Below are 12872 nucleotides of genomic sequence, written 5' to 3'. Positions count from 1 at the left end.
AACAATGGGCTACCTATATATAACAACCTCTGCTTTTCAGTAGCAATATTGAGGTTGGGCAATAAAGTGGGGCCATCTACTATTCTAGATCAGCGGTCCCCAACGAGTAGCTTGTGAGCAACATGTTGCTCTCCAACCCCTTGGATGTTGCTCCCAGTGGCCTCAAAGCAGGAGATTATTTTTTTGAATTTCCGGGCTTGGAGGCAAGTTTTGGTTGTATAAAAAACTGGGGCACTGCCAAACAGAGCCTCAATGTAGGTTGAAAATCCACATAGGGGCTACTAAATGGCCAATCACAGCCCTCATTTTGCACCCCAGGAAAACTTTTCATTCTAGTGTTGCTCCCCAACTGCTTTTACTTCTGAATGTTGCTCACGGGTTGAAAAGGTTGGGGATCCCTGTATAGATAATGGGCATGGGGATAGAAAGATATTTGGAGTAAATATGGTACAGACTAAAAACACATTGTAATGGTAATCATTTATTTATTCTTATATTGGAGATAAGGCTTTCCATTATTACTTATCCATCTTCATTACTTGTGTTTCCCACACATCACACAAGTAATGAAGATGGACAAGTAATAATGGAAACCAGTGGCAGCGTAGGGGTGTTTTGACCATTATAGGACTAATAAACATTCTTCCTAAAAACATTTTTCTGGTCAAAGATGCTTTTTATAATTTTTGTCGTTTTTGCAAATACATTTTTGAATTCATCCACTTTTTTCTCATTTCACTGGACTCACTTAAATATTGCAATAATCGTATTCTCCTTTATTTTACGATGTGATGGTGCTACATTTGTTGGCTTGATTTCCCGAGATTCAGTTTCTTTGTTGCTGTTTTCCTTTGATATTAAAATTTTTGCAACTTTATGAAATTTCTTTTTTTTACTTTGCAAAACACTGTTTTTGTGCCTCATCCCACCTCTAGGTGTCACTCTAGCCTTTATGAAAGAATGGTTGTTTTAGGTAGTTTGTGTTTAGTTTGTTCATTCAGTTGTAGGCTCCAAATCACTTGGCAGATCTGTATATTTCTCTACTTTACAAATAGGGTTGCCGCCTAGTGATGCTTTATGGGTACAGCCTGAAAACGAAGGTTCATAACAATGTTATCAAGAGGGAAGAAAGATGAAAGATAGCAGGAATGGTACTTTTCTCTATTAATGAATATGTTTTCTATCTAATGAATTGATAACATATATGAAATACAGTTTGAAGACAATGTGAAAAGACTTTATGCGGGTTATTTATCAAAGTCCAATTTTATCTCAACATTTTCTCCTGCAAACTCTGATCAAATCTGCTCGAGTTTTTTACACTTATTTATTATTACAATTTGCGGGAAATTTTTTTCCCAATTTTTCACCCAAAAACTGAATTTTTTTTTCTAATTTTTTACCTGAAAACTGGGGATTTGTTTTTTAACCAGAAACTCCGAAATCTTGACCGAAACCCAGCGCACATCAAAAAATCATTGGGACTTCTACCATTGACTTATATGCAACCTCGACATGTCTGAGATTCCGGATTTTCTGATTCTGACTTTTCCATCCTCAGGGTTTAATAAATTCGGAAAAATTCGTGATTTTTTAAAAGTCTGATTTTATAGAAAAAACGTCACAAATTATTCATGATTTTTGCATTTGGAGTTTAGTAAATAACCCCCAAGTACATGGACACTGAATGATTTGACATTTTATACACAGGCATGGGATCCCTTATCCAGGAAACCCATTATCCAGAAAGCTCCAAATTACAAGAATTATTCCATATCGTCCATTTAAGACAATGTTTCTGTATTTAAAAATGATTTTCTTTTTCTTTGTAATAATAAAACAGTACAATGTTACATTGATGGTAACTAAGCTTCATGAATCCATAGTGGTGGCAAAACAATCCTATTGGGTTTATTTAATGTTTAAATGATTTTTAGAAGGAAATGTATGGAGATCCAAATTACGGAAATGAATTTTATACCTGTACAAATTTCAAGTGCTGCAATATTCTTTAGCATAAAAAAGAAAGAGGAATAAGTTGCACAAGCATTTGCCTTTATGTATAATATTACCAAGGGCTAAGCTCTGCAGCATACAGAAGACACTGGAATCCATTGCACCATTTAATGAACACATTACTGATTCGTTATTCATAATGACCAGTGATGGACGAATGTGTCCCTTTCCGCTTCGCCACGAATTTCGAAAATTTCCAGCGAAATTCGCACAACGGACGAAAAATTCACGAAACGCGGATTTTGACGGCAACGACAATGTGTCTAAATTGATGCCGGCATCGATTCCGTCGAATTCGCACTTGCCAAATAAATTTGCCCATCACTATCAGAGACCCCCGTTTGAGAGCTGAAAAGAGTCTAAAAACTATAAAAATTAAAAATGAGGACCAAAAGAAAACTTATTGGGCATTTTATAACATATTAAATTTTAAATTGAAAATGAAACACCCCTTTTAAGGAATGGGGATGATGATCATACCTTCTATAAAGTAGGCTTCACCCTTCCCACTAATAGGTATTATCTACTTTACTTTTTGGGTGTATATTTAAAATATTTTACTAGGTAGGAAATCAGTAGGAGATAAGGTTATACTTTGTGGTAGTACTACTCCCCAAGCACCAGTACAATCTGAACAACAACAATCCTCTGTAAATTAGTACTTGGAAACTAACAAATACACTATGTGCAAGTGTTAGAGCACCAAGGCGCACAAAATAAAGCCCTCTAGTGCTCATTTACCCAGCACTTGCCTCTGGGGTATTACTGCACTCTGCACTTCAGAAGGTACAGAATGGCAGACTGGTGGGCACAAGGAAGGTCTGTATTTAACCAAAAGCTGCACTTTGCTCCATGAACTGTGTCCATAAATATGCCTGAAGAACAGGACTCCTTTGCACCATGTGTCTGCCAGTGCTCTTTAACGTGTGCCTCATTTAGGGATGGGGGATGCCTATGTGCTTCCTCAGCCCACCCCTCATGAATACAGTGCTGCCAAATGCACAGTTTGGCCTATTCCATTAATTATTTCTTTCTTTATAGGATATGTAAACCTTAAAAAAGTGAATATAAAATTGGTCAGGTTGCTTTTCATAGCAGTTTTTCAATTGACTATTAAAATGCCAATATAATGAATTTTATAACAACAGCACCACCTGCTGATGAATATCAGAAGGAAAACAGAGTACTGTTCTACTGTTGCTCTGTTAAGAAGTCAGAAACCTCAGATGCCCTTTCTCATCTCTTTTCTGAGCAGAGCAACATCAGAACAGTTATTCAACTAGGAATGCACCGAATCCACTATTTTGGATTCGGCCGAACCCCTGAATCCTTTGTGAAAGATTCAGCCGAATACCGAACTAAATCTGAATCCTAATTTGCATATGCAAATTAGGTGTGGGAAGGGGAGAACATTTTTTACTTCCTTGTTTTGTGACAAAAAGTAGGGATTCACCGAATGCAGGATTGGGTTCGGGATTCCGCCAGGATTCAGCCGTTTTTAGCAGGATTCGGATTCGACCAAAATCCTTGTGCCGAATCCGAATCCTAATTTGCATATGTAAATTAGGGGAGGGGAGGAAAATCACATGACTTTTCATCACAAAAGAAGGATTTTTTCCACTTTCCAGGGTTCGGATTTGGTCCGGTATTCTGCCGAATCTTTCACAAAGGATTCGGGGATTCAAGTAGTGGATGCGGTGCATCCCTAACAAAAGGTCATGTGATTTCCCCCCTAATATGCATATGAAAATTAGGATTCGGTTCGGCTGGGCAGAAGGATTCGGCCGAATCCTCCTGAAAAAGGCAGATTCCTGAACGAATCCTGGATTTGGTGCATCCCTATATTCAACCTAAGGTCCCTGGAAATCACAGACTTTTTTTCGGATTTAAAACCAAACTGGGGAATCTGGAGGTATTGTCAGCTGTTAAACATTTCCCCAGGTATAAACACTTTTTTGATCAATGTGTCTATGTGTCTGACTGATCATAATAAGGTCATAGCAGTCATATTACACTCTTTGCTACGGGGCCTTGGGGGGTTAGGGTTCTGCATTGAGCTGAGTACCTGCAGAATACATGCATACCAGTGGTGGAACTTGTATGCTCCAGGGCCTGCCGCAAAAAATCCTGTGCACAGAAATCCCTACTGGCCCCATTGGGATCCCTTTTTTGAATAGTGGCACCACATGCTAGACCTCAATCAATTCTGAAAATATAAGTAAAGAGGCTTTTCAATCACAGAGCTAAGCTCACTCCTTGGGATCAATTCAGAGAAAGGTGAAGCTCTGGTTGTTCCATTCTAGGAGTCCAAAGATCTTAAACCTAGAGCGTAACATGCTAAGTGCAAAAAAATCCAGAGGCTACTTTGCCTCTGTTGTTTTGCTCTTTGACCCTGGCTACTTAAAATACCTAAAATGTCACTCATGTCTGTTCAGACATCAGTTTATAAAAATACCATACTGAAACTTTGAATTCTTAATTTAAAACGTATTTGACCTCTTTCAGACCAGAGTTTTCAAAAATGCCAAGTAGCTGTGATGTTTTGATCTAAATGACTAATTTGCCCCTAAATTAATATGCAAATTGCATTAGTAAGTAAGGCATTTGTAAACCACACAAGGGCACTTCCTGTATTATCACTGTGGTTTGCTTTAATGGAAAAATTAAAGTGGCTAGAATTTCATCCTCTAATATACTGGCCGCGCAGAAACCAAAATCACTTTAGAAACACAAGTAAGTATTTACTTAGAGAAAGAAAACATTAATATTGAATGTTTTCCATTGGCGATTTGATATGCCCCAAACAATAAGGATGTCAGTCTAATGAGGCAACATATTCATCTTTTCTGCAAATGTGTCTGTTATACTTCACATTAGAGGGCATATTTAGTTAGCTCGAGTGAAGGAATAGAAGAAAAAAAACTTTGAATTTCGAATGGTTTTTTTGGCTACTTCGACCATCGAATTGGCTACTTCGACCTTCGACTACGACTTCAACTTCGAATCAAACTAAAAATCGTTCGACTATTCGACCATTCGATAGTCGAAGTACTGTCTCTTTAAAAAAACCTTTGGCCCCCTACTTTGCCAACTAAAACCTACCGAGGTACAATGTTAGCCTATGGGGAAGGTCCCCATAGGCTTTCTAGCAATTTTCTGATCGAAGGAATTTCGTTTCATTCGATCGTACGAACGAAGGAAATACGGTAAATCCTTCGAGTATCGAGGGTTAATTAACCCTCGATATTCGACCCTAAGTAAATGTGCCCCTAGGTCTTTAACATCATCGCTTTCATATTGCCAAATTATTAAGTCTAGCAGTTTAATTAAAGAATCTATGCTAAAGTTAGTCTCTCTTTGCATAGGAGTTTTCATATCATCACTCAGAGCCAATAGGCAAACAAGAGCCAAGATTTCATATAAACAGTATTTGTTAATATTATACTTTCAAGGCAAAGAGCATGGAAATCAGTTAATTTTGCACTGGGATAAACCTGCTGTACAAGGTAATTGAGGTGTAACTTAAATACATTCCACATATAATCTTGGTTCACCAGTGAAACCAAGGGGATACATTCTCATGCAATCTTTGACTGCTTTTGCATCCTATTTATTGTACCTTGATGTGTACATTTTACTACATACATATTAATAATAATACAGATATAGGACCTGTTATCCAGAATGCTCGGGACCTAGGGTTTTCCGGATAACAGATCTTTCTGTAATTTGGATCTTCATACCTTAAGTCTACTATTAAATCATGTAAACATTAAATAAACCCAATAGGCTGGTATTGCTTCCAATAAAGATTAATTATATCTTAGTTTGGATCAAGTACAAGGTATTGTTTTATTATTACAGAGAAAAAGGAAGTAATTTTAAAAAGTTTTGGATTATATGATTATAATGGAGTCTATAGGAGGTGACCATTCCGTAATTTGGAGCTTTCTGGATAATGAGTTCTATGGATAACAGATCCCATACCTGTAATATGACAATGTGAGCTCTTATTAGGTTAACTATATGAGGCTTCTTTGTTAAAGCCAGTTGCTGGCATGCGGGTTTGAGTTTTTGTTGATTTATTCTTCCCTTACTGTTAGATTTAGCCTTATCTTGTATATGGGAGGTGGGAAATCCTCTATTGGCCCAAGGATGTCCTGTGTGTGTTCCCATATATTATAAAAGCTAGGTGTGGGAATAACCATATAAGGCAACTTTGGGTTCCACATATGAAAGAGGGTGGAAAGTGCCAGGAACCTGCAACAAGGGAGGACTTAGTGAAAAGTAGAGGACACTGGAATAGAAGCGATACATCAGTGGAAGTTTATGTTACAAGACCCTAATGAACAAGGACTATATAATTAGTCCCTACATTTGGCTCAATCCAGGGGTGACAAAAGAGATTGGGGCAGCTTGCAGAGCAGTCAGATGGGTAGGGTCAGGTGCAAACTACTTCATGTCAATTGCTCCCTGTGGGAACATGGCACAACATAAGATTGCAAAATAATGCACGGGTGTCATGGGACTATTGGCTGAGGTGATTTTTCCATGTATGTAAGTTTTATAGTTCAGTGGGACCAGCCAAATTTTGAGTTGCAAAAAAGACTAAAGGCCCCCATACACAGGCCGATAAAAGCTGTCGGCAGCTTATTGGACCATGTGTGGGGCCACCCGAAGGCTGTCCCAACTCGATATCTGTCCTTAAGTCGGCCAGATGCCGATCAGGCAGGTTAAGAAATCCTATAAATTCAGGGTTTTTTGGCAAAAATCTGAAAAAATCTAGAGATGTTCTGTTTTTTTCCCAATCTGATTTGTTTGGGTTATATTATTAATAAATTATTCAAAATTGGGAATGGAAGTTTGGTGAAGCTTTTAATTATTTGTAATTATGAGATAAATTCATGTTTTAGTAAATAACCCCCTTAATTTTATGGAGTGCCAAATTATGGTAAAATCACAAATGTGGAAAACCCCAGGTCCCAAGCATTCTGGATAATAACTCTCATATCTGTACTACAATTCCTTCTCATTGGTGCATGATGAGACTGTATGTGCTCCACAATAAGCATCCTCTGATAAAAATAAATCATTAGGAAGATTTGTCATCCACCATATACTTGGGCGAGAGGTAAACAAAAACACAGGATACAGGAATAATAAAAACAATGGCATCATCACCATCAATGGATGTTCAGTCACGGACACCTAATGTAGTATCCTCAAACGATTGTGTCTACACCAGTGGTGTAACTAGATATTACTGGGCCCCATAGCAAATTATTTTTCAGACCCCCAAAATGTCAAGCGGTTGACCTGTTTTGCCAATAGTTATTTCAATTGTAAATAAATTAGGGCCTCATGGGCCCCTATACTTCTTGGGACCCCAGCAATAGCAGGGTCTGCTTCCTCAGTAGTTACGTCACTTTCTTAAATGTGAGTAATTACAATCAAATGCCAACATTTAAAGGAGAAGGAAAGGCTTTGGACACTTGGGGATGCCAAATGTTAGGCACCCCTAAGTGATTGTATTGACTTACTTGAAGCCCGGGCCGGTGCTCCTATCAGCAGAAAACTGCACCGGCCCAGGGTTATACCAGTGAGCACCACAGAGCGATCCTCTTCCTGCTTCTTCTTTCTTCAAATTTCCCGGGACAAATTTGGCTTTTCGTTCTAGTCAGCATGCGCAGCCACGCAAAGGAAAGAGGAAGGCGGAAGAGGATCGCTCTGTGGTGCTCACTGCTGATAGGAGCACCAGCCTGGGGTTTCAGGTAAGTCAATACAATCACTTGGGGGTACCTAACATTTGGCACCCCCAAGCATCCGAAGCCTTCCTACTCCTTTAAAAAGCGACACAGGGAATTCTATCCACCAATTTATGTAACAATTTATACCTATTAACCTGTATCCTTATGGGGGTGGATAAAAGTTCATACATATTAGAGTCAATGCACAGAAAAGTACACTGAAAAAAGTTCAATTGCCTATTAGAGTGCAGTGTATTCTAACTCAGGCAGTCTCCGATCTGTGAAAGAGAGAACACAGTCAGATCATAAATCCCAGAAAGTTTAGTAAACTCCAGTGACCAATCCTCCCTAATGGAGGCATGGCATTCACCTTTTTTTAATCCAGTAGACTTCTTTCTATAGAGAGAGTTCCTCTCCTTGCCTGTTCTATATTCTCCAGTACCGGCCATTTCAGTTGGGGCTGAGGTGACTTTACAAACTAGTAAAATATTTTTCCTGTTGGTTTGTTTGCTTAAAGAAATCTAAAACTGGTGTTTCTTCTCCTAGCGGTAGTCATTACTCAAAAAAAGATAATGATCCTGTAAATCTGCCCCTCATAGTTCTGCTGTCGCTTGGTATATACCAAATATAGAGAATTTGTGGACCATTTGTGTATTAATTCTTTCCTAGCTATGCATCTTGCCTTCATGTCTCTGTCCTAGTTTGAGAAACACTGGTATCAGATTATAGAACACAATACATAATAACAGACTTTTAGAATGTTCCAATAAATCTCTATATAATTGTGTTCACACAATCCAACCATACAGGTGTAACTCTGGGTATTTTTCCAACATATTAATGCAAAATACTCAATTATAAACAATTATAAAAATGTAAAAATTATTTTGCCAGTCTTTTTCTTAAAATACCCCCCATAAATATGGAGCTGATATTAAGCTTTCTTTCTGTTTCACTAGTCAAATCAAACCCTTCCATGTCTGACAGAAGAACAGATTAGAAGGTTCCCAAAAAAAGAAATCAACCTTGTAAAATGTAATTTATACATTGTTATACAATACAAAGGGAATTTTATACAACATTTTCCGCAACATTGCGTGGCACTTGGAGAGATAAGTGCCAGCTGATCCTTCCAGTGGTTTTATCATAGTAGGATGCTGTTGATAGAAAAGACTGGGGGTAAGCACGGGTGCAAATCGTCATGGTTTTTTCACCTTGCGTCCTGTGAATTTGTGCAGGACTTGCTTTCCACACCATGAATTCAGCAGTGGCACATTTATGAGAGGTGAGCATGGGGTGGCACATAGGCACTTGACTCTATCTCCCCATACCTGTCCCCTGACTGGTGTAGTTAGGGCAGACAGTAAGGACAGGGCTGCCTTGCTGCTTCCACACTCCACCTAGCACTAGAAGAGTGCTGCCAAGCCTGGACGTGATTTTTAAATAAACACTAGGTGGTGCCCTGGTGTGTAAAGGCTACAAAATGGGTATCTAGTAATGATAAGTCTAAAGCAACTGGACTTATTCGCCACCATCAACATATTTCTCAAAAATACCAAGAATGTTGATTTCCTGTAATTCCATCATTCTTACAGGAAACTATAAAGTGCTACTGAATAAATTAGTATCGATGTTCTCCTTTTCAGGAAGACCCTTCTTATCGGTATTTACAGTATGTGTTTCTCCTGCAGATGAAATATAATGCTCTGTCCATAACTAGAATTGCCTGACTTAAAACTCATAAATATCTTAAATCTGTTCTTCAGTCCCTTTTCTCAGAAGCTTTACTGTATTGCACACATATAAAACTCATTTGCAACTTTAAAAAAAAATACTATAATTTATATTATAAATTGTCAAACAGTGTTATAGTATAGTATAATGTTTTTTACTCTGCTAGAATAATAAAGGAGTTATGTAATAAAATGCTGCCCAGGAGCAGTAACCCATAGCAACCAATCAGCAAGTAGTATTTACTGGTCACCTGTTTAAAAGCAAACATCTTAATGGTTGCTATGGGTTACTGCTCCTGGGCAAACTTAGTGCATTTCATTACATATGGGGGTTAGTATTATTTCCTCCTTTATTATAAATATGTCTGTGGCTGGGTTTAAAATGCAGGTTTACCACAATTGCCATTCACTCAAGCTGCACAAAATATATTAATTGCATTTTCTTATAATAACTGCACATTGCATATTCAAACAGACACTGCTCATAAGATAAAAATATCTTACATTAACTATAACTATTTAAGGGACCAATAAAAAGTTTCAGTTGTTTTTTATAAATGTTTTTTAGGGGGCGGCAAAATCTCCCCCATTCAAATGGACATTTATCACACCAAAATACCTATAACAGATATTTTAAAATCCCACATACACATTATGAAATTATTACCAACAAGTAGGTACCAAGAGATGGCCCTGCAACTCTTTCATAACTCATATCTTAAACGTTTCAAAATGGGAAGTCTCTACTCAGATAAGTGCACTCAATGCTCAGCCCCAAAAGCAGACCTTCTGCATATGCTGTGGGAATGTCTGAAAATACAAACATTTTGGCTGGAAGTAACCTCTTATTGGATGCAAACAGTAAATAAAACGATCCAACCAAATATGGATTGGGCACTGTTTAATACTGTAACGTCTTAGTCAACTCTAGATAAAGGGGAAAAACATTTACTAGAGAGATTTGCAGCAGCGTCTCGCAAGGCAATACTTCACCAATGGCTCTCAACAGAAATCCCATCTATTACACTTACTAAACAAAAACTACACCACATATTCCACATGGATTGGCTGGAAACCACGACAAAAAAAGAACAACAAACCAAAAAATTTTTCTCCATATGAACTACATACATCAACAGCCTCCCACAACCACTTCGATACCCAACAACCTATACCTTTCACAATACAACATGGTATGATTCATAAAATTTGAGGGGTAATGCATTATTACAAGAAACAAATACACTTATACAGACTGGAACGATTACAGGAACCCCCCCCAGGAGTCACCGTACCAATAGACTTTTGACTTCTTACTTAAGGTAAATCATATTTAACCGGTGAAAACCAATAGTTAAACTCTGAATTTATATTTAATTATGTTAACTTTGTTTAAATATTCAATTTATTTTATTTCATTCTTTATAATTCAATGCATGTAACGTTAATGACTACCATAAATCTTCAATTGGATGGATGTACCATTCAGAAAACGTTGCACATGTTTGAAAACTAATAAAGACAATTATAAAAAATATATATATATGTTTATGGGCAAATAGAGTCGCTTTAAGTGAAATCATATAATTATAAGTATATATATATGTATATTCTGCTTGCATTGCATGTATTTCCTGGTAGTTATATGCCAGTACAGGTATGAGATCCATTATCTGGAAACCTGTTATCCAGAAAGCTCTGAATTGCAGAAAGCCCATCACCCATAGACCCTGTTTTAATCAAATAATTCAATTTGTTTTTAAAAAAATATTTCTTTTCTCTCTGTAATAATGAAACAGTACCTTGCACAGTTTTAATTATTCCTTATTGGAAGCAAATCAATCCAATTGAGTTAATTTGATGTTTAAATTATTTTTAGTAGACTTGAGGTATGGAGATCCAGATTAAGGAAAGACCCACTTATCCTGAAAACTCCAGGAACTGAGCATTCAGGATAAGATCTACCATATCAGCCTGATGACTTTCAACTCAGAACAGCCCCCTACTACCTAGCTTCTTGTATTTAATGCCGAGTAGATTTTTGTTCACTCGTTTCCCTCTATTCCCTTCTACTTAGTCTTTTTTTTTTTTAACTCTGTTTCATTGTGTTTGTGGCATGCCTCTGCTCACCTTAATCTATTCTACATGTAGCAGCCTCACTTTCCTTCTATCTGCCTGGAGCAGCTCTATTGTCACCTTCCAATCCTCTACCTGGAAAAGCTCTATATTCCTTTCTAGTTGTAGTAGCTCTACGTTTCTTAGCATCAATGCACCTGTTCAGCCTGCTCTAATGAATTTTACACAAGTACTGGCTTTAATGGACACAAGTGGGACCTAGAACTAACACCAGCCTTAAATAATTTCAGGGATACCGTAGTTGGTTGCTTCCACACACAACGTACTAGTGTCCAGTGAATTGAATGCTAATATTGATCACATTGAAATTGCTAGCGTTCATGAACAAATAGAGTAAAAAAATAACAAATTGCAACTTGTACAGATGTCAAATATGTGAACGTGATCAGCATTCAGCATTAGTGATAAGTGAAATTTTTTCACCAAATTTTGCTGCGCAAATGATGCCCATTGGGTGAAAAAAATTGTTGCAAGTCAAAAAAAAGTTTGTCACCCGTAGACTTCAATGCATTACGGTGAATTTTCACCATTACAAAAAATTTATAGTATGTAATATAGTACGTTATATATGGGAAGGTTGCAGGTAGGAATATTGAGGTGTGATGGGAAGAAAAGAGAGCAGCAGTCAACTGATAGTTGAGTTATTCCCTGGAAGAGATACTTAGGCATTGAGGAAGCTGTCGTAACTACAGTGGAGCCTCCATTTTACATTTTACAGAAAGAAATTATGTAAAATCCAGGAAAATGTAAAATGAGGGACATGTATTATGCATAATATATAGGTGGGACCACAAAACAACAATTCAAAATGAGGGAACTAGCATGGGTAGCTGTGGCCCCTACAAGGAGTGAGTGGGCACAGTGTGTCCAGTGGGATACCCGCCTGTCAGGGCCTAAGAGGCTAGGGAAGGCTGATAGTACCAGTTAGGACCCCAGGGAGGGATGCCTGAGAGAGTGAGCCCCCCCCGTCAGTGTGCAGTCCATAGAATGGTAAAGCTGAAAGACCGGGGGATGGAGCCCTGTTGGTGAACTGTTGTACTGATGTGTGCCTTGACGAATAAAGAATTGTTTGACTGCAAATCCCTGTCTGCTGAGTCTCCTTCCAGATGTTTCCCCACCAAAAGGGTTCAAACCCAGGCCCTATTCTGGCCCCTATTACACACTGGCATCCAGCAAGTGGGTTGGGAGTTGTCAAAAGCAAACTCTGTGTGTCAGGCCAAACGAGCGGAACTCTCCCCGA

The sequence above is a fragment of the Xenopus laevis genome, chromosome 6L (assembly GCF_017654675.1).
Source record: "Xenopus laevis strain J_2021 chromosome 6L, Xenopus_laevis_v10.1, whole genome shotgun sequence".
In the NCBI taxonomy this organism is placed as follows: Eukaryota; Metazoa; Chordata; class Amphibia; order Anura; family Pipidae; genus Xenopus; species Xenopus laevis.
This window is presented reverse-complemented; position numbering follows the sequence as displayed.